General features: G+C 40.3%; 1 protein-coding gene across 6 annotated transcripts in view; it reads left to right on the top strand.

The window, feature by feature from the left end:
* LYPD6B (LY6/PLAUR domain containing 6B) overlaps positions 1-21,045 on the top strand; it is a 166,713-nt gene that overhangs the window by 41,292 nt on the left and 104,376 nt on the right. Inside the window, exons 1-2 of one of the 6 annotated variants that reach the window (XM_032410737.1) lie at positions 10,366-10,498; positions 15,643-15,711. The exons of 3 other annotated variants lie outside the window; for them this stretch is intronic. The gene's annotated coding sequence lies outside the window, so the exon portion shown is untranslated. Of the gene's footprint in view, positions 1-10,365; positions 10,499-10,915; positions 10,954-15,642; positions 15,712-21,045 lie in introns of those variants that run through there. 2 more of the 6 variants (XM_032410726.1, XM_032410716.1) reach the window with 2 other exon arrangements.

Here is a 21,045-nt window from a genome sequence, read left to right as displayed (position 1 = left end):
GAGAAAGAGATAGCGAGAGCAGGAACACAAGCAGGGGGAGTGGAAGAGGGAGAAGCAGGCTTCCTGCTGAGCAGGGAGCCCGATGTGGGACTTGATCCCAGGACCCTGGGACCATGACCTGAGCCGAAGGCAGACGCTTAATGACTGAGCCACCCAGGCGCCCCAAGTACTTATTTTATATAGTCACAGTATGTACTTTTTCAGTGCCTGGCTTCTTTTGGTCAACGTTCTATGAGATTTATCCATGTTGTTGCCTCTAGGGATGACCATTTATTTTATAGGAGAGGAAATAGTTCTTCCTCTGCTCTTCTGAGTTCTTGGGTTAGAACCTTTAATAGAAGAGTAACAAGAGAAAAACAATGGTTTATTAACATGTATACCTCATGTGTCCATCAGAGACACTGAAGGAAAAATAACTGCTTAAGGCGGTTTAGAATTCAGGATTAAATACCATGTTCTGAGGGAACTGGGAGCAGGATGTAGGCCTCCTGGGGAGAGCAAATGATTTATAGGAAAGCTGAAAGAAGGGTCCCTTAGAAGAACAGAGGAGAGGTAGGACAGTTTGTGACAAAATCTGTCTGGGTGTGGTGTTGACTTCCAGTCGTCCTTCCTGTGACAAGAGTCTGTCTTCCCTGGCTGATGAAACTCCCGGGAGGATATTTATGATAAGTGAGCTCCTTATGGAGGATGTGTCTTGAGGCAGATAGGGGAGTTCTCAGAGACGGCCTCCCCCTGTGTTTGCTCTTTTTCAAGTGCCTTCAGCTCAAGCTGTCAAATCCTTACCCCTAAGTGGCCTACTTTGGGTGGCAAGTCCTGAATTCCTGTGGTCCTATTTGGGGGTGGCATATTCTGCCACTCTTCAGTTCCAATTGCCATATGATATTCCAGAGTAGCCTTCCTATTAGTAAGAAGTTACTGTCTTCTATATAGTTACCATGGATGTAAGTACTGCCGTCCCTTGCTGGATGGTTTGCCACACTTTTGGGGTATATGTTCATGTAATTCAGCAGCTGCCCTGCAAGATTCGAATGCCTGCCTAGCTTCCTTGGTGTTTGAAGGACTTTTTTCCTCTTTATTGTATCCCTATGGCCTATTTGAAACTTAATTTTACCCTCTTAATAACTATCTGTAGTAACTTTAAGGAGGGAAACATCTGTTCTAGTCTTCTGAATTTTCTACCACTAACGTGCGAAGAGCTGTGAGCAATGGCAAGTGGCCGATTAGCGATGGCCGGAAGGAATGACTGGGTGAAGTAATAGATCTTTGCTTCTCTTGCTTTGATTGCTGTGGTAGACATCAGGAAGCAAGCTGGGATTTTAATTGTGGTACATTCTTTCTGATGATAAATGATGATGGATGCCGAGACAGGCAAGAATTTGAGGAGTGATTTGCATTAATGGTTTTTAGGGGAGGAGATGGTGAACCTCCTTCTGCCCCCAGTACCAATTACCATTTTTTTTCAAGCAAAAATGACTGACTCACCCTTCTTTGAATGTGAATAGTATCACAAATTACTTTTTAGCCGTGGCTTACAGTGAGTGTTTCAGTCAGTAGCTGATTGTAGTACGTAATGATCAGCGAAAGATCGACCACATCTGGAATTCCATGCACTATGGTATGTGCCAGGCACTTAGAACGGTGTCTGGTGCATAGTACGTCCTCAAGAACTGTGGTTATCTTTGTTACTGGAAATTACTTGGGATTTTCCTTTCGCCAGCACAAGATCCAGGGTGGCTGGACTCCACTGTGTGGTTAATAATTACCATGTAGTCAGGCGGCTGGAAGAGCTTGTGGGCGGAACCTGGCTGGGGACAGCCATCATTCAGGCCTCCCTTTCTACCTCATTGCCCGTAGGAAATAAGGAATCCAGGGTATGGAACAGCTTTTTCTCTGCTTGCCTGGGTGCACCTGGGTGTGCCTCCATGAAGGCAACCAGATGCCAGCACATGGGGCGGATGTAGACAGCCTTATCTGCAGGCTAGAGTCTGGAGACCCTGGACAGAGTATCCTCGAATGGGAATAAGGCGGCACGGTGGGGGGCATCACGGCAGAGCAGTTAGGACAAAAAGAAATAGCTTCCTGCAGACCATGCCAGTACGCCACACCCAGCAACAGCATTGTCTTTATCTGCTCGCGTCTCTCTCACGTTTCAGACATCAGAGCACTTCATCCCTAAATATTTCAGAAAGCCTCCTCTAAGAGTAAGGACCTTTTCCCTTCATTACCAGAATATGATACTACACGGAAGCAAATTAACAGTGATTGTTTTCTTAGGTATTTCAAATCTCCCTGCTTATTCAAAAATGTCTTAGTTTTTTGTTTTTTGTTTTTAACTTTCAGATCTAATCAAGGTTCATTCATTGCAAGTGCTATGTCTCCTTAGTCTCCCTTAGAACATCCTGCACATCACCTTCTTTAACTTGGGGAGTCTAGGCTAGCTGTCTGGAAGTATGTCCTACATACGTTAACACGTTTCTTGATGGTTTCCTCACGTGTTATGTACGTATTCTATCTTACATATTTCCTTAAACCGGAAGTTAAGTCTAGAAATGGGAATAAATTCAGGCAAAACATTGTCTTGGTCCATTCAGGCTGTTAAAACAAAAATTCCATAGACTGGGTGGCTTATAAACAAGAATTTATTTTCACAGGGTCAGGGAGTCCGCATGGTTGGGTGAGGGTCCTCTTATGGTTTGCAGACTTCTCCTTGTAGCTTCACATGGTGGAAGGAGTTAGGGAGCTCTGGGGTCTTTTTTTTTTTTTTTTTTTTAAATAAGGCACTAATTCACTCATGGGATTAGCTCTACCCTCCTGACCTAATCACATCCCAAATGCTCCATCTCCTAATAACTAACACCCTGGGAGTTAGGATTTCAACATAGGAATTTTGGGGGACACAAACATTTAGACCAGAGCAAACATTTTTGCCCAAACTACGTGATGGAAGATGCTGTGAATTTCCTGCTGTCTCAGTATTACTGATATGGAAGTGCCAGATCGTTCGATGGTAAAAGTGCATTTTTTCCTTTGCAGTTAGTAAGAATTTGTGGGGTGGTTTTTGGCAAAGTGCAAGTATCTTGTTTCCTAACAACTCTTCAAGTTTTGAGCTTCCTTTGGTCCCTGCCTCTAGCTATTATGCCGGAGTTGCAAACTGGAGGTTTTGCCAATTCTTTCGGTGCTTCGATACTGGGCTGCTGGCATTCTTTAAAGAATTTTCCTCCCTCACCCTTTTTGTGATTGCATATTTCAGAGATACAGGAATCCATCCTTTGAAGAACTATAGATTTGTGACTTTATATATCTAATACATCATAAGCAGTTATGGCCGTGGTTCTTTTTGATACTCTGGTAATCATGTTGCGGGACACAAATTTTGTTAACTGACAAGTTCTGCGTGTGTAAGAGCAGAGCCCTTTCAAGGAGTTTGTTAACTACAGGCAACTGGCTTACAAACTGGTGTGTTCAGAAGTATTCCGAATGTTCCAGCAATGGGGTGTATATGTGTGTGTGTTGGGGGGTTAGTTCTCTTTAAGAATCAGCTTTGTTCGGGTCAGTTATAAAACTGTGGGACCTAAGAAGAGCTTTGATGCTGAGAATTGCCGAAGTGAAAAGGAGAGTGAGGATTACATCTGGTAAGACTTAAGTCTTTTTCTGATTGGAAGCATTATCCTTTTTCCAACTTTTTTTGGTCACAGAAGAAGAATGAGGAGTGGCCCGTGGGAGAGGACAGGAAGCTCTGTTCAGAAGGCTCATCAGTGAGGACTGGGATCCCCCCAAGGAGGAAGTTAGGCTCTCTCTGCCTCTCTGTTAATGCAAGCAGCAGGAGAAAGGTCCATTAAAAACAATTCCATCAAAATCCAGGACATTGCCAGGAAACTGTTCTCAGGGGCAGTGGGCTATTTCAATGCATGGATGCACCTTAGCTGAAGGGTTTCAACCAGAGTGGAAGGCAGCCCATTTTTTTTTTTTTCCTTCCAAAATGAAATGTTTCGAGAATATACTTCCCCACCCCCATACACATAAACACTTCCCCCAATGTAAAACAGCCTACACATATTTGCATACATTTAAGAACAATAAAGCCAAAGGCAGCTACATCTAGAAAGGGGAAGGAGCCTCCTCGCTCTCTGCCTGATAGAAAGGCAAGGAGAAAGACAGTTGTTCTGGGGTTTGTGCATACTGGGCTTTCTTGGCCGCGCTCCCCTCCACACATTGCACTCTGTTCCTCCAGGCCCTGGAGGGGAAAAGAGCCTCGGAAAATGAGCAGTAGTGGTGCCATGAGCTTCAAGGTATCACTAAGTGCTAAGTTTAAAATCTGGTGCTTCCTTCTCTCCATTTTTTTGGTCTTACTCCAGAGTAGTACTCCCTTTGTGCTCCTATTCGACCTCACTCTTTTCCTCTACAAAATGCACCCAACAGTGTGTGGTGGGAATGGAGACAACCTATTCTGGGAACCTAAAATCTGTGACTCTGCCTTGATTTGTCTATTGGAGGGGTCAGGGAATTTTTGATTCTCTTTGTATATCCATTGTTTCTGTGGTGAGGATGTTGTGTCCTCACAAGATGTTGAATTAATGATAAAGGTGTATCCTGAAAAAAGGCTTTATATTTCAGAGATACAGGAATCCATCCTTTGAAGAACTTAAGTTTAGCCCAAGGTATTAACCTAGCATAGATTCATCTGCAATTATATGGGCTTTTTAGCAAATGGACTAGCCTTTGGAGAGTGGTTCAATTTCCAACTGACCACTGGGTCCTAATGACTTAGATGGCAAAATGCAATCATTGTGCACTTAATATAGCTAAATTGTCTTTCTGGATCACTTCTTTCCATTTTAGACTTGCTTTGTTTTGGCTCAAGCCAGAGGTCAGAGGTATTCACAGAATGTTAGGAATGGAAATGATCTTTATCAATATTGTCAGTACTCTTAGTTTCTTCATGCAGGATTGTTCATATTAAACCTGACATAACAAAATTTTCTATATAAGACTTAAATATGTGGTCCTACTACAAAAATCTTTTATTTTGAAGGAATATCCTGTTCCTTAAAAAAGGTTATCTCAGACCATTGGGGAGATAACTCAGGAGACCCAATGATATTGGTTATGTAAGGCAAGGGAAGGCATGTTAAATCTAAAATTTGATACAAAAACACTAAGAATTTCTTTATTCATGTAATTATTTACTGATTTCTACTAAGTGCCTGGTACATGACCGGCACTGATCTTTTTGAAACCCACAGGCTGTAAGACCACAGCTTTCAGTAACATCAATCAGTGTGCTAAGCGTGGGGACAGATAACAATGATGAAGATGTGCTCCTTTCCCATGAGTTTGGTGAGGTTTCTTTTCTTTGAATTTGGTCTGATGGTCAAAACTATCCTGAAAATATCTGAGAGCCCTGCATTAAACACATGGTACACAGAATAAATTGGGACTCAGTTCTTGATGTCTTATGTCTAAAAAGTAGAATGAACTAATTTTGGGAGAACTCTTCATTCAAACTAAGGTTTGCAATAACATAAAGCCTTATGTATATTTTCATTTATACAATTATGTTCCATTATTTGCAATAACATAAAGTCTTATGTATATTTTCATTTATACAATTATGTTTATTCCATTATATCTCTGTATCATGTGAAGTTGAGGTTTCAGATCTAAGTGAAGGACCTAAATGAAATGAAGGGCTGTATCCTGATATGAATAAATAAGTGAGCAAATGAATAAATGATTAAAAAGAGTGTGTGCATGTCTGTCCATCTATGGTAGATTGATTTTGATCATCATTCTAGCTTATTGAAAGGTTTTGGATCTTGTTTCTGGCATATTTATTCCTCTCTTTTGGTTGCAAGTTTTTGGTATTTTTAATAATCATACCAACTATATCCTCATTAATGTTAGCAGGACAAGTCCAAGGATAAAGTCTTGAGCTATGCCTTTCATGAGCTTCCCTTGGCATTCTTTGTTTCACATAGGGACAGATCTACCTAAGTATACTATAGTCCAGTTTCTATTCTTGTCATCAAATCCTCTTTCCATCATTCTACCCATAAACCAATCAACATTAACTAGTGATTCCTTTGAATCACATATTGGGCCACTTCTGCAGTGAAAACCTAGAGAAGACATAGGTTGTAATCTAATACAGGAGAAAGCAGTATAAAAGGACAGTTTTAAGACTATGTGACAATTTTAATCCAATTTTGAGGACCACTGGTTTAGCAACAATTGATTCAGGATGGTGATTTGCTTGGAAAGTAGGGTGATAGTTCATGGAAGCAACTGCAGTGTCCACATTGGTTGAGGGAGGCAAGGTTGGGAGGGAAGAAGAGAGGGAAGGAGAGAGAGAAATTGATAGAAAGCCTGACAGACTGGGAAAAAATGCAGCTTTCAGGAACTAGCTGTTTTAATGTGTGATGGTAGAAGGAGGAAAGTAAGAAAAAGAAAGCTGGGAGGACTGGAAGTTGGCACTGGTGTGGGGGTTTGAGTTTAAGATGTCAAAGATCATGACAAGGTCTAGTATATGGATAGGAGAGGGGTTAGCAGAACTGGAGGGAAGGTGAAAATGTTGGTATTGAAGTCAAATAATTGTGATGTTAGGGTGTTGAGTAGGCTAACTGCACACATGAAAGTCATCTTAGATGAATGACAGCAGGACTTGGGATGTCATGAAGACCATGAACCAATGTGGAAGTGATGAAGCAATCTTTATAAACCAAGACAAGTGTACAGTTCTGGAAGTGGAATCTGGGATTCATGAGGCAGCTACTGTGAGTTGAAGTACCGTATCTATTCTTCCTTGACAATATAATCGTAATTTTTAGCTGAGAACATGGCTGCCCAGATTAAGACTACATTTCCCAGCCTACCTTGTAACTAGGTAAGGCCATGTGATTAAGTTCTAACCAATAGAATATAAGTGGGAGTGGTGCTTACAGTGGACATAGAGCTTCCTTACAGAGAAGTCTGCCTTCTGTGTTCTGGCTAACTTTAATGTGCTTGTGCTCTTATGAAATGACAGTCCTCCTGTACCATGAGGTAGAAGATACTGCTGAGGGTGGTAGAGCAGTAAGTTAAGAAATGACCTTGGCTCTTCCTGACCTTGTGAAGCCCACCCCTAGTAACTTTTCATGTGAGAGAGATGCAGTATCTCATCTCCAAAAGCCATTGCCATCATGGGGTTCTGGGGTTCTGTCCCTTATAGTCAAATGAATCCTTCACATAGCTCAGGACCGGGGGGAGAGGATAGCTAGTATCAGCAGGGGAAGAAGCAACAGCTCTGAGAGAGAGCCAGATTTCAATTTAAGTCAGAAGGTGGAAACCGTGTTCTGAAATGAGCTTATGGATGCTGAAGGGCTATTTTACATGGGAACAGGGCTGCCAGAAGGTACAGTGGAAAGCTTTGAGGAAGATAGCTGCCAAAGAAAGCAGGGATGGAGAACAGTTCTGGAATGCAGAGAATTCACATTTTGGCAGAGATTGAAGAAGTCAAGGATGCAAGGGAGGTCGTAGAAGCTGACCTCAAAGACTCCAGCAGATATATGATGTAGTTGTATCAGTCCAATGCAACCAACCCTAAACAGGTAGGAGGCCTGATGACTATAGCAAATAGGAAGTAAGGTGTGTTGGTGCTGAGGCCTGGGTCAAAAATACACCCTGGTCTAATGGGATCTCCTGAGAGACTGTCAAGATACCCTATCAACATTTCTGTAAATAAGACTGGGACCAGTGTTCAAGAAGGAAATAAAGGTAATATACTGCTTATTATTCTGGGACAGTCCCTGGTGGTTTCTGATGATCTCTACTCTTTCTCTAAGTGCTCATAGGCCATCTCTTTGAAGATCAAGGTTAGGTATTTTCCCTTGGATTTGACATTTTGAGTTGCACATATCTCACTTGTTCATTACCTAGACACAAACTGGATATTTTTATTCTCTTTCCACATGTATATTCTCACATTGCATTTTGTTACCTATGGCTCTTAGAATTTGTGATTTTCTCTTTCCTCAAGACTGCTTCCTTGCATGTATTAGGAATCTGCACTTAACTTCTTCAGGTCTTATGGGTGAATAATTTTTTTCCTGATTTATGATAGTCACTTTATTTTTTCCCACTTACAGCTCTACTGGTTTAGTGATGCATTTTCTGCTTCATCTGTGATTTTTTTTTTTTTTTAAGATTTTATTTGAGACAGCGAGTGCATGAGATCAAGAGGAGGGTGGGAGGCTAAGAGGGAAAGGAAGAAGCAGACTCCCCCACTAAGCAGGGTGCCCACGAGGCTGGATCCCAGGATCCTGGGATTGTGACCTGAGCCAAAGGCAGACGTTTAACCTACTGAGCCACCCAGGTGCCCCCTCATCTGTGATTCTTATCAATTACTCAGACTCCTTTGCATCAACTTTGGCCTTCTAATTATAATGGAATAAGAATTTTCTTGACTTTTTGTTTTTTTGGTACCTGATCAATTCTAATGGAATATGGCTTTGGTACCATGGAATTGATATAAAGTGTTGAAGCAATAAATGGGTAAAATAAACATGTATAATGAATGAGAATTCTCCCAGCAAATAAGAAAATAATTATCTACTTAATTTTTGGTCCTGATTTAATTACCTTTGGTCCCTGTGTGTGAATGAATACACATAAATAAATAGTACATAGAATAAACTTTTTTTCTTCCTTTTTAAATGTTCATTGTGAGGATTTTAATACCAGAATGCAATTTCACTAAAAGTGAATGACCTTTGGACATAAGAATGATTGGACTCTAGTTCCCATATGAAAAAATGGAAAAAAGCTTTGTAACTTCACTTCTAGAATGCCAGGGACATGATATAATCTTGAGGACATACTTAACATGTAAAGATCATAATTAGATTTGTTGAACCAAATATCCAAAGGATTGTCTGAAAAATACCTCCTGAACCCTAGGCAGATGGAAATGAATAGTTAGAGGAGACTGTTGCTCTGGGGTTAACCACTTGGGCATTAAATTCTGGATATGGTAGCTATCAGAGCAGGAGAGTAATTATGCATTTCCTGTAAGACCGGAATTCTTGAAAGCATTCATTAACTCTCAGATGGATTCTTCTTTGTAAAGAAGAATGAATAAAATTAGGTTTTACTTTAAACTTAGTTTAAATGAAGCGACATTTATAGACAATAAGAACATAAGCACCATTTGCAATCCCTGTATTTTCACATCTGATCCTTGTCAGTACGTAGGCCTAACTTGGTCTTTGTAATGAGGGGGTCTTCAAATCACCACCATGTTGTTGCTCCTTTGCTTGGCATTGCTTAGCCACTTGTCAAAGGACATTTAAGGAGGCATGTGCATGTATCAAGTAGCAACTCCAAAAACAGCTACCAAAACAATAAAGAGTCAGTAATGGCTATGTCCTTGTTCTGGCTTGTGTGACTTTTAATGTTCAAGAAATCTTGTTTTAGAAGAGGACAGCATGGATACCATAGCTGATGGACTAAGACAAAGACACAAGTTGAAAGGACATTTCTCTTCTTAAAAGGATGGTGTGCAGTCCTGTGTGATAGCATGCTCCCAGATAAACAGTTAAAGACATTTTATTGCAGTATAAATTAGTGTGTGTGTGTGTGTGTGTGTCTGTCTGTCTGTCTGTCTGTCTAGCTGGGCTTTCTTCCGCCCCGCCCCCCCCCCCCAAATGGGAGTTTGGTGAAGCACCGCAGTGATTTGTATAACTTGGTTTGAACAATAAAACTTATTTACCCTTAGCTAATTGGGGTAATTATTGCTCTCTGTTTGATGTTCAAGACCTTGGATTCAGACTGAGAGCAAAAACATGAATGGGGCCCTGCAAGAGAGCACAAGACCAAGCAAGAGATGTCAAGGAACTAGAAGGGAGGGAGGGCCAGTGTGAAGTGAGAGGGTGAGAAAGTGATGGCTAGATCAATAAAGGACACCAGAGGGACAGACAGATGAATGGGGGTGGGGAGAGGAGATGATGCACGGAGGGAGGGAGGGAGGAAGAGAATATGCAGAAACAAGTACAAGCAGGGGAGAGATGGAGAGAGAAAAATGGAAAGTAGGGAGTCAACAAGTTTGTGGAGGTCTTGTGTTACTGCTTGAACTCCCTCTTGGTGAGTCATCACGGAGCAAAGTTTATTGGAAGCCAGTTAATGAATGGAAAACCATTTGAGAGACAAGTAGCCGATTTACCCCTATGGGTTAAATTTCCTTATTTCCACTTAGTCCATGCTTTCATCTCTTGAACTTGGGTCCTGAGCTATGTTAATCATTACTGAATATTAATATGGAAATGAGTTTACTCTGTTGCAAGTCCCAGTTTCAATCAGTAAGTAATTATGAAAATTAGTCTTAAAGATGCTGTGAAAAGGTGTTGCTTTCCAGGCAATAATTAAACCTCTCAGCCATCTCTGGATGGTTGATTTTTTTTTTTTCTTCTAAACTTTCTGCAGGTGGGAAAAGACTGAGTTGCTGCTGAATTACTCGTTAGTGGAGGTAGGTAAAAGTTCCATCAAGAGAAGGGAATGAGCAGAATGTTTTAGGACCAAAGATTAAAAGATCATCTGCTTTCTTACCCAAAGGAAAGAATTTTAAGTTTGAATAGAACCTTTAAAACTCCAGTTTTCATAGGTGTATTTTTGAGCCAGATCTCAAAAATGGAGCTACATCTCCATCCTCAGTGGAAGCCAACCAAACAAGCTTGCCAATTTCAGTTTCTGGCAATTAGTAAACAGGTGCTCAAAAACAGCAACATATAATTGTTATTATCACCATCTATGAAGTGCCATGGGAGCTGTGCATGACTGCAGAAGTAGAGCATGAAAGACTTGTAAGCATGCTGCCCTGGTGGCTCCCTGCACCTCTGTCTTCCTGCTCCCCCACCCCCTCCCCGCAAAAGAGAACCTCACCCACCAGAAGAACAGGACAAAGCCCCTTCGCGACTCCTTCAGGTATGAAGCCTTCGAGGACATGGTATAGATCTAGGCACTATTCTTCAACTTTACATTTGCAGAAGTTGCAGTATCAGCAGGGTGTTGAGAATGTCCTTTTCTGCACGCCAGACATAGAAACTGACAAGGGTGGGGGGAAGGGGTGCCAGATAAAATACAGGACACCCAGTTACACTTGAAGTTCAAATAAACAAGGAGTGCAACATTATTTGTTGTTTACATGAGACTCCCAGTAAGCGAGAAAAAGTAACTCGATGGCTTTTCCTTTCTCAGTAAAAGGCGATGGCTGTTGATCCTTCCGGATGGAATTTTGACGGCACATCCTGTGTTGATTTGCTAAGCTGGCCAGCCAGGTTGCATCACCTCCTTTGGGGAGTGCCAGACCCTAATAGTGTGGTCTGGGCCGCAGTTGAGCCTGTGGTTCCCAGGTCTGTGATGTGTTGATCGGTTCTAGAATCCTTGTACCTTCTTTCAGAAGGTAGCATAGATGTAACGGAATAACTGTAAAAGGAAGAAGGCAGAATTTTTGGACTAGATCTTATCAGAGATTTATACAAGTTACAGCAGGCAATAAAACAAGCCTCTTAAATTAGGTTGCTTTCCTGACTTGAGGAAAAGTCCGTGGCTGTTGATTCATCAGTGAGAAAGTGTGCTTATATCTAAGCATCAGCACTTTTCTTGGGCTATTTGGTCATTCCATCACATACCCTACATGATTTTCAGTGCACAGACACAAGAGTTATTTAATGAGGAGAGAGAAAGGAATATAATTCTTAAAAACCGTTGAGTCAAATACTGTTTTTTTTTTTTTTTTTTTTTACTTTGAGGCAGTATCTTTAAAGAACTTGCAAATAAAAATGGTGAGTAATTGCTTACTTGTTGTAACTTTGCCTTTTGTTTGCTTTTTTTAAGGGAGTGAACATAGAGTGGTGAAAATTCTAGGAGTTAAGAGGCCTGGCCCAGTGCTCTTTCTGAATTCTTTCCTCTGGGATTAGCTATCAATGTTGATACATTCTGAATTTCATCATGAATTCTGGAGACTTAAATCTTCTGAGGTTACCCTAACTTTTTACGTTCCCAAACGGATTTGTCAAAACCTATTTTCCGTGTTGTCAAAACCTATTTTCCCTGTGTGAGTTGTGTAGCACATGCCCAACCCTAAACATGGGTTTGATTTCTTTTTGCATGGATTCTCTAAGTTAAGCTTGTTGGCTTTTTGAGTACATTGGAACTTTGACATATCTATTCTATAGACACAGATGTAGAGATAGATGTAGATATATATGTATAGATAAAGATAAACAGATTTTGTCAAGTCACACTGCTTCAGCAGTGGGTAGTTTAAGACCAATGTGAGCTGACGGAACTTGGATGCTTTGCCGCGCCCTGTACTTCCACAAGGCTCTCATGGCTTTCCTACATAGTGAATGTCACAGCAATGATCAGTGGAGAAGAATGCCTCCTGAATTCCTGACCAGCTGTCAGAACAGTTGCTTAAGTAAATGTTTCCTGATGTCCAGTGACCATTAATATTGTCTGTATACAACTGGTTGTAAGCGGAGCTCCTGGAGGTGGACTGTCTATACTTTAGTGAAATCCATAAAAAAGCTTTGTTATTGTTATCCACTGGATCAGGGAAGGCAAACAAAGCCCTTCAGACAGTACAGAAGCCCTTTTTTAAACATCTTTTTCTTTAGAGATCAGAGTGGGTCTCTGAACTGCCCGGAGACTCGTGGGAGGATCATACCAGTGTCAGTAAGATGTAATGCATGTTCCAAGATCCCTGTCCCTCCCCACCCCAAGTCTGGAACCCAATAGAACTCTAAGATGGTTGAATACCATACCTCTGAATAATGAAGTGAGTCCTAGTGACCAGGATGCAACCATGCTCATCTAAGGCTTCCCAGAGATCTCCAAAGCTGTGTGTGTGGCATCAGGAGCAATGCCCAGTCTAGGATTGAATGCCTCTTTTTTGTGGTGGCTGAACTTGAGGAATAGAGTGTTTAAACCCAGGGACTTTTAAACTGTATTTTCCAAAAGATGGGAAAGAGAGCTAGCACTCAGGGTGAGGTCACACCTGATTACCCAGCCGAAGTTAGAGTACTTGTAAGCTTGTTGGCCCAGCAGTGTGATAGTCCCTAACTAAATGGCCAGGGTCTTTGATCAGAAATTACTTCCTAGATACATGCAGGCCACACAGAGCTGTTCTCAATAGGCATGGGCCCTCCGTTGTTTCAGTGTTGTTGTTCTGAATGAAAGGTTTGTCCTCATTATGTTTAGTATGAGGAATTTCACATTTTTGTTGTAGAGAAGACTATTTACATCAACTTATTTCCTGTTAGGAAAAGGTTGATTATATTTGCTGGGTGCTACTGGGAAGGGATGGGGTGTGACAAATTATGTGGTAGTCTACACTGGATCCTATAATATTAAAGAGTTGTAGCACCTCTTCTTTGGGCCCAGATGTGTCCTCAGAATGCTTCTCAACTCAGTCCACATAGTCCTGCTAATTAGTTGTCATTGACACATGAGCTGGTGCCAATGGCCACTTCCAGTTTAGAAGGATTATTTTCTCTGCTGATTTCTCTAGAAATTTGCCTTCAAAAACAGCTCTGTGGGTTTTTTAAAAAGTGGGGCTCAGGTTGGAGTCCTTTGGCCTTAGCAGAAAAAGGGCCAGGTCATGAGACAGAAGGGTGGTCTGAAAGGGATTGGGCGTAAGGAACCCTTGCTTTTTACCCCAGGTCCCCTTGCCCTGTCACCAATGGGCGGTGGGCCCTTGGATGGGGCTAGAGGACCCTGTAGAGGCTTAGCTTCAACTAGAGCTAACCAGCCAATATATCCTCTTCTTGGGTAAGTTCAGTTCCTCCTCACTACCCTTTCCCACAGGGCTTTATGAACCTAATCTGTCTTATTATATGGACTTTTAAAATGGTGGGTTTGTGTAAGCTATTGTAAAAGGCTAAATGAATCCATCATTGAACTTAGTAACAATTTAGAATCCTCCTTTCAAAACTACCATGCGGGCCGGGCTGTGAGTTACCCAGAATTTGGAGTGTAAAAAGCAAAGCAAGTAAAAATCTGCTTCCTGTCCGAGCTAACACTAACCCAGAGCCCTCCTGCTGCCCACCTCTTTGTGGCATTTTTAATCCACACTCTTGTGGCTTGAGTCAACCCTTGCCCATGTCCTAATCTTGCAGCGCAGAGTTGTGTCTTCAGACAGCAAACATTTACATCAAACAATAGACGCTCTTGTTGTCGGTTCTGCTGCTTTCAATAATTTATCTTGACTTGATGTTCATTAGCGCGTGCCATAGGCAAAAGTGCGTACCTCCAAACTTGGCTGATTACTGCGCTTTCAGTATCGGCACAGCTGAAAGGAACCTAGCCATCTTCATGAAGGGTGCTTTTCTGCCAGAGCCAGCCTTGAGTGTGGCAGGTGACAGGGACAGGGCTAGCAGTGATGAGCCAAAACCAGAGGAAATCTGGAACCATCAAGGGAACTGTAGTGCTTCCTTTTTCTCTAATATATTCCCCTTCTGCATCCCCATAGAAGCCATGGCACAGTCCAGAGGCTGGAAATTAAAAGCAATTTGGGTGGAGAGACACCACAAGTAGCCCTAGAAATTCAGCCACTGATTTACAAATTTAGTAGCAACTCGTGGAAATGCCGAGGCTTAGGGAATACTTGGCAAACCATCAAGGATAGCCGTGCCTGTTGTTCATTGCACAAAGGCACTAAGCCAAAGGGTTAAGTGGGGCCAAAATCCAACCCTTGCTCTGTCTGGCAGAAGGCAGCGTTGGCCTGGAGAGACGGAGGCCTTTTCCAAAGGCTCGCATCGACCCTGTCCTCTCACGGAGCTGTGTGCACACACAGGGGTCCTCTGCCCGTGGCAGGCACCTTTTCCTGATTTGTAGAACGGTGCCATTTGGGCTAATGGGCCCTAATGCCTGCTCCTGGGTCCTGAGAGTACCTCAGACTTTTATGGTAACTCTGAATCCATCATGGCCTCAGGAGCTTAGGAGATGGGCTCTCCCTGAGGGCAGGAACCCCCGGGGCACAAGATGATTTCAGGGTGCACATGACAACCCATGTAAGAGGCTGCTTCCTTTAACTCTTTCAGCCCTACTCATTAGTCAAGAAGAAAGTGTCAGTTTGCTAAAAAGGCTATCAGCGAGTGCTAGAAATGCTTTACTTAGCCACACCAGCCCCAAAATGGAGCTGAACTTAGAGCCAAAGGCTTCTGCAGGAAATTCTTGTAGGCACTTACTCGCCGCTTTAATAGTCGGTGCATTTGTGTTTAGAATGACCTATCTTTGCCAATAAGTTGATTTCTTGTTTTAGCCAAAGCCAACTTGTCACCAGCATGGACTGAATTTAGGAAGCACCGGTTTAGTGTAAAAAGACCAAATGTAAGAAGGGATTTATTTGAGTGCGGAAGAGAGAGGTCCTGACAGTAATACAGGTTTCTGACAACTTCTGCTAAGAAGAGAATGAAACATTTGCACTGTGTTGGAGGGATTTGGGCTTCAAATGTGCAGGGGTGTTTCTGTGTTTGTGTGTACTTGTTCCAGAAACAAAACCTGAGAGACTGTGGGCTCCATGAATTCCTGAGGGTGGGACTAGAAGATGGAGGAGAGACCGCAGTTATTTAGATGTCAAGCAATTGACCCCACATTTTTTTTCTGTAGGGAAGAAATGGCTGGATTAAAACCAGAAAGTTCCAGAAGAGGAGCACTGCTATTGATACTTGACTCAAGGTCTTCCTTCATACGTCCCTCTGTGTCTCCTTCATTTTGTCTTTCTCACACACGAGCGTGTGCATGCACCCCCCACCCCCAGCCAATCCACCAGTGATTCAAATCTGCCATCTCCCTTGTAGGATTTCCTGCAGAAGTGGCCACGTAAAGTTCCAGGCGTGACACACAGAACTAAGGGCATTGTTTTCAGCCCTCTTCAGGTGAAAGAATATACGCAGCTGGCGGTGTGAATATGGTTGATATAACTGCAGTAAAAGCATTGTTTGGTATCCAGTGGCAACATTAGCTTCTGTTTACATAAAGAAAAAAAGTGTCATCTGATAGAAGCTCAGAAAACTGCTGCCACAGGCCTTTGAAACAATTAGCTGAGACTATTTCACAGAGCATTAAGCTTAACAATGTCAGTCTGTTCCTAAATGCTATTCAAGAAATTTTTTGCAATGAGGCCAAAACTTAGGTTGGCAAAAGGGCAACCTCAGATAGGCCATCATCCTTTTTTTTTTTTTTTTTTTTAAGATAAAATTGACCTACAATAAACTGCACGTATTTGAAGTGTAGTTTGCTAAGTTTTGATATATCTATGGGACAATCACCATAATCAAGATAATGAACACATTCGTCACACCTAAATGTTTCTTGTGTATTTTGGTAATCCTAACCTCCTGCCCCTCTCTGTGTACCGCTTCCCCTGGTGGGGAAATGCCTTCTGTCACTACAGATTGGTTTGCATTTTCTAGAGTTTTATATTGAGAGTACAGTTTATACTCCTTTTTGTCTGGCTTCTTTCAGCATAATTATTTTGAGAGTCATATATGTTGTACGCATCATTAGTTCATTTGTTTTACTGGTGAATGACATTCCACCGTGTGGTCACTCCACAGTCTGTTTATCCATTCACCTGTTGATGGACACTGGAGTTATCTGTAGCGTTGGGTTATTACAAGTAAAGCTACTATGAACATTTCTGTATCAGTCTTTATATGGATGTATATTTTCTTTTCTCTTAGGACTGGATCATATGGTAGTTGTAGGTTTAATAAACTACTACACTGTTTTTGGAAGAGTTATACCACTTTATGTCACCACCAAAATGAGAGTTCCATTTCTGGTGTGAATTCTAGTTCTTCTGAATCCTTGCCAACACTTGGTGACATGTAAGCCGTTTTATTTCTTTGGTGGTTTTAATATTTCCTGAGTAATGATGCTGAACATCCTTTACATGCTATTTACCACTTGTATATCTTCTTTGATGTGTCCATTTATAAAATTGGGCTGTTTTCTCATTATTCATTTGAGTATCCTTATATAGTCTGAATGCAAGTCTTTTATCAGGTATACGCTTTGCAAATATTTTCTCCTAGGCTGTGGCTTGTCTTTTTATTCTAACAGTTACTCTATCAGTTCTTTAAAGAACTGAAGTTTTAAATTTTGATGAAATAAAATTTATCGATTTTTTTTTTTTTTTTTTACAGACCTTGCTTTGGGTGTCACATCTAAGAAATCTTTACCTAACCTAAAGCCACAAATATTTTCTCCTATTTCTTCTTCTAGCAGTTTAAAAACTTCAAATTTTACATTTGGATCTGTGATCTGTGTGGATTTGATTTTACTCAATTGGCGCAAGGTATGGATCAAAGTTAAACTTTTTGCAAATAGACATCCAATTATCCCAGCACAATTTGCTAAAAAGTATTTTTTTCTCCATTAAATGGCCATTACATGTTTGTCAAAAATCAGTTGTTCTTATATTAATATATGTCTATTCCTGAGCTCTATTCTATTTCACTGATCTGTGTGCCTGTCCTTACTTGATTACTCCTAACTGTGTAATCTTAAATAGTTGTTTCTGTTACTCTGGTTCTTTTGCATTTTCATAGGAATTTTAGAATCAGCCTGTCATTTCCTATAAAAAGCCTCTTGTGATTTTGATTGGGTAGTGTTAAATCTATAGACTGATTAGGGGAGAATTGCCATCTTAACAATATCTGCCTTCCAATCTATGAATAAGGCTGTAATCCTCTATTCAGGTTTTCTTTTCTCTGTTTCAGTAATGTTTTGTTTTCAGTAATGAGTTCCTTCACATTTTTGCCAGATTTATCCTTCAGTGGTTTTTATTTTTAATGATATTGTAAATGATTAAAAAATTTTTAAATCACTGTTTGCTGGTATGTAAAAATACAATTTTTTTTATGTTGATCTTGTATCCTGCAACCTTACTATAATCATTTATTAGTGCTAGTAGCTTTATTGAGCCTTCTGTTAGGTTTTCTACATACATGGTCATGATATCCTCTATTACGTTGGTTTGACTTCTGTCTGGATGCCTTCTATTTCTTAGATTGACTTAGTTTCCTGGCAAGATGCTTCTGTACAGTGTGGAATAGAAGCGATGAGAGGGAACAGCCTTGTACTTGATCACAGAGGAAAGCATGCAGTCTTTCACTGCTGAGTGCAATATTAACTATACGTGTCTCATGGATGCTGTCAGATTCAGGAAGTTCTTCTGTTACTAGTTTGCTGAGAGTTTTTTTTTTTTTCCTCTCTTATCAGGAATAGATGTTGGATTTTTGTCAAGTGATTTTTCTGTCTCTTGAGATAATCATATGGTTTTTCTTTTAAAGTTTCTTAATACAATAAATTGATTTTTATTTTTCTGGTGACTTTTATACCAACCTTGCATTCCTGCAATAAAACCTATGTGGTCTTGATATATTATCTTATATATTAAGTTCTTTTGCATCTATTCATGAGGGATACTGGTTTGCAGTTTTCTTGTAATGTCCTTTTCTGCTTTTGGTATCAGAATGATGTTTCACAGAGTGAGTTGAAAAGTATTCTCTCCTTAATTTTTCTGGAAAAGCTTGTGTGGAATTTGTATTTCTTCATTAATGTTTGGTAGATTCACCAGTGAATGCATCTGGGTATTTTGTTTGTGGGAATGTTTTTAAACTACAAATCCAAGTTCTTGAATAGATACAGAGCTATTAAGGTTATCAGTTCTTCTTGAGTAAGCTTTGGTAGTTGTGTCTTTCAAGGATTTTTTTTCTTTTAATCTGTGATTCTGAAATTATGGCCATAAAGTTCATAATCTCTCATTCGTCTAATGTCTATAGAATGTTTATAACATCAACTCTTTCCTTCTTGATATTTATACTTCATGTTTTTTCTTTTGTTTTCCTAATCTAGGTACAGGGTTAAAAAATTATTGATCTCAAAGAATAAACTTTTAGTGTTATTTTCTTCTTTGGTTTTCTATTTCTTTAATTTCTGCTTTTTTCCTTATGCTTATTTTGGGGGTTATCTCATTTCTAGTTTAAAGTAGAAGCAGAGGTCATTGATTTGAGGCTTTCTTGAAGCATTTAGCATTTAGGCATTTAGTGCTATAAATTTTTTTTCTAAGAGTCCCACATACTGTTTTCATGTTCATTTAATTCAGAATACTTCCTAATTTTATTTTTAACCTTTTCTTTGACCCCATGGTTGAGGTTTATATTTTAGTTTACAAATATTTGGGGATTTTCCAGAGATCTTTATTGCTGATTTCTATTTTAATTCTATATAGTCAGAGAACTAGGACTTGAAATATTTTTTTAAATCTGTTTAGATTTGATTTACAGCCCAGAATATGTTCTGTCTTGTTAAATGTTCCATGTGCATATGAAGAGAGTGTATTCCAATTTTGATGGGTAGAGTATTCTATAATTGCCAACTAGGTCAAATTGATAGTATATTCTTAATGATTTTCTTTCTATTTGTTGGATCAATTATTGAGAGAGGGGTATTGAAATCTCCAGTTATAATTACGGATTTGTCTAATTCCTGCCGTTCAAGGAGTTGTTTCTCTCTCTCTCTCTCTCATATTTCAAAGCTCTGTTAATAGATTCATAAATGTTTAGGATTATTCTGTCCTCTTGATAACAACTTTATGAAATGGCTATTTTTATTCCTAGAAATATAAATATGTAAAATATATTGCTCTGAAATGTACACTCTCATGTCACTCCAATTGCATTCAATGTGTTTTTCATCTCAGAGGTTGCAATTTCTTTTGTAGAAGTTTGATTTGGGATTAAAAAAATTTTTTTTTTCTCTTACAAAACTTAAGTAGAGGTGGACTACAGTTAAAATGGTTTTAATGTCCTTGTCTATTCTAACATCTGTGTCTGTTCTGGGTAGTTTTGAATGATGTTATGTTCTCCTGCTTCTTATGGCTGGTAATCTTTATTTGTCAGACATTGTGAATTTTACCTTCTTGGGTGCTGAATATTTTTGTATTCCTGTAAACATTTTTTTTTAAAAGATTTGATTTATGAGACAGAGAGCACACAAGCTGGGGGGCGGGGAGGCAGAGGGAGAAGCAGGCTCCCCGCTGAGCAGGGAGCCCGATGTGGGGTTTGATCTCAGGACCCTGGGATCATGACCTGAGCCGAAGGCAGATGCTTAACGACTGAGCCACCCAGGCACCCCTCCTATAAACATTCTTGAGCTTCATTCTAGGATGCAGTTAGGTTTTATGGAAAGTTTGACCATTTTTGGTAATTTTTATATTTGCTAGGTGGGACCATAGTCTAGAGTTAAGTATTCCCCACTATTGAGTGAGGACCCTTCTGAGGACTATGAATTCTATGCCCATGAATTATTAGGTTTTGTAATCTGACTAGTGGAAATGGCAACTTTAGAACATTATGTATTATATTCCATTTTAATGTAAAATATACGTATGTGTTTCCCTCATTTAGTGATTGTTTTATGAATACATATAATGTGATAGGCATCAGGAATAGAATAGCAAATGAAACAAAATCCTTGCTCTCAAGGAGTCTACATTCTATGGCTGGAGACTTATAAGGCAATAGTTATATAATATGTCAGGTAGTAATATGTGCTTTGAAGAAAATGAAGCCGCATAAGGAGAGAGAACATGATGGAGAGTGGGATAGGGTACAGTAACATGAGTGGGAATAACTCCTTGAAAAGATGACATTTGAGCAGAGACTAGAATATGAAGGAAAGGAACATACCCGGGGCCCGGGGGAAGGACATTCTAGATATTTGAATAAGTGCTGAGATGGAATAGTAAGCCAGGAGAATGGGTTTGGCTTGTTTGAGGAAGATCAAAGAGGTTAGTATCATTGGGGTGCTGGTAGAAAGTAAGGGAAGGAACAGTGGGGATGAGGGCAGAGAGCACGAGGACAGTGTGAGATCATGTAAGGCTTTGCTGCCTGTGGTAAGAACTTTGGGTTTTGCTCTGAGGGTGATAGAAATAATTTAGGGGTTTTGAGAAAGGTAATGGCATGACCTGCCTTACCCTTTTAAAGGTATGCTATGTAGCCA

Source organism: Phoca vitulina, unplaced genomic scaffold (genome assembly GCF_004348235.1).
Source record: "Phoca vitulina isolate PV1807 unplaced genomic scaffold, GSC_HSeal_1.0 scaffold1, whole genome shotgun sequence".
In the NCBI taxonomy this organism is placed as follows: domain Eukaryota; kingdom Metazoa; phylum Chordata; class Mammalia; order Carnivora; family Phocidae; genus Phoca; species Phoca vitulina.
The sequence above is the reverse complement of the archived record's forward strand: the minus strand, read 5'-3'. Positions and strand labels throughout refer to the sequence as shown.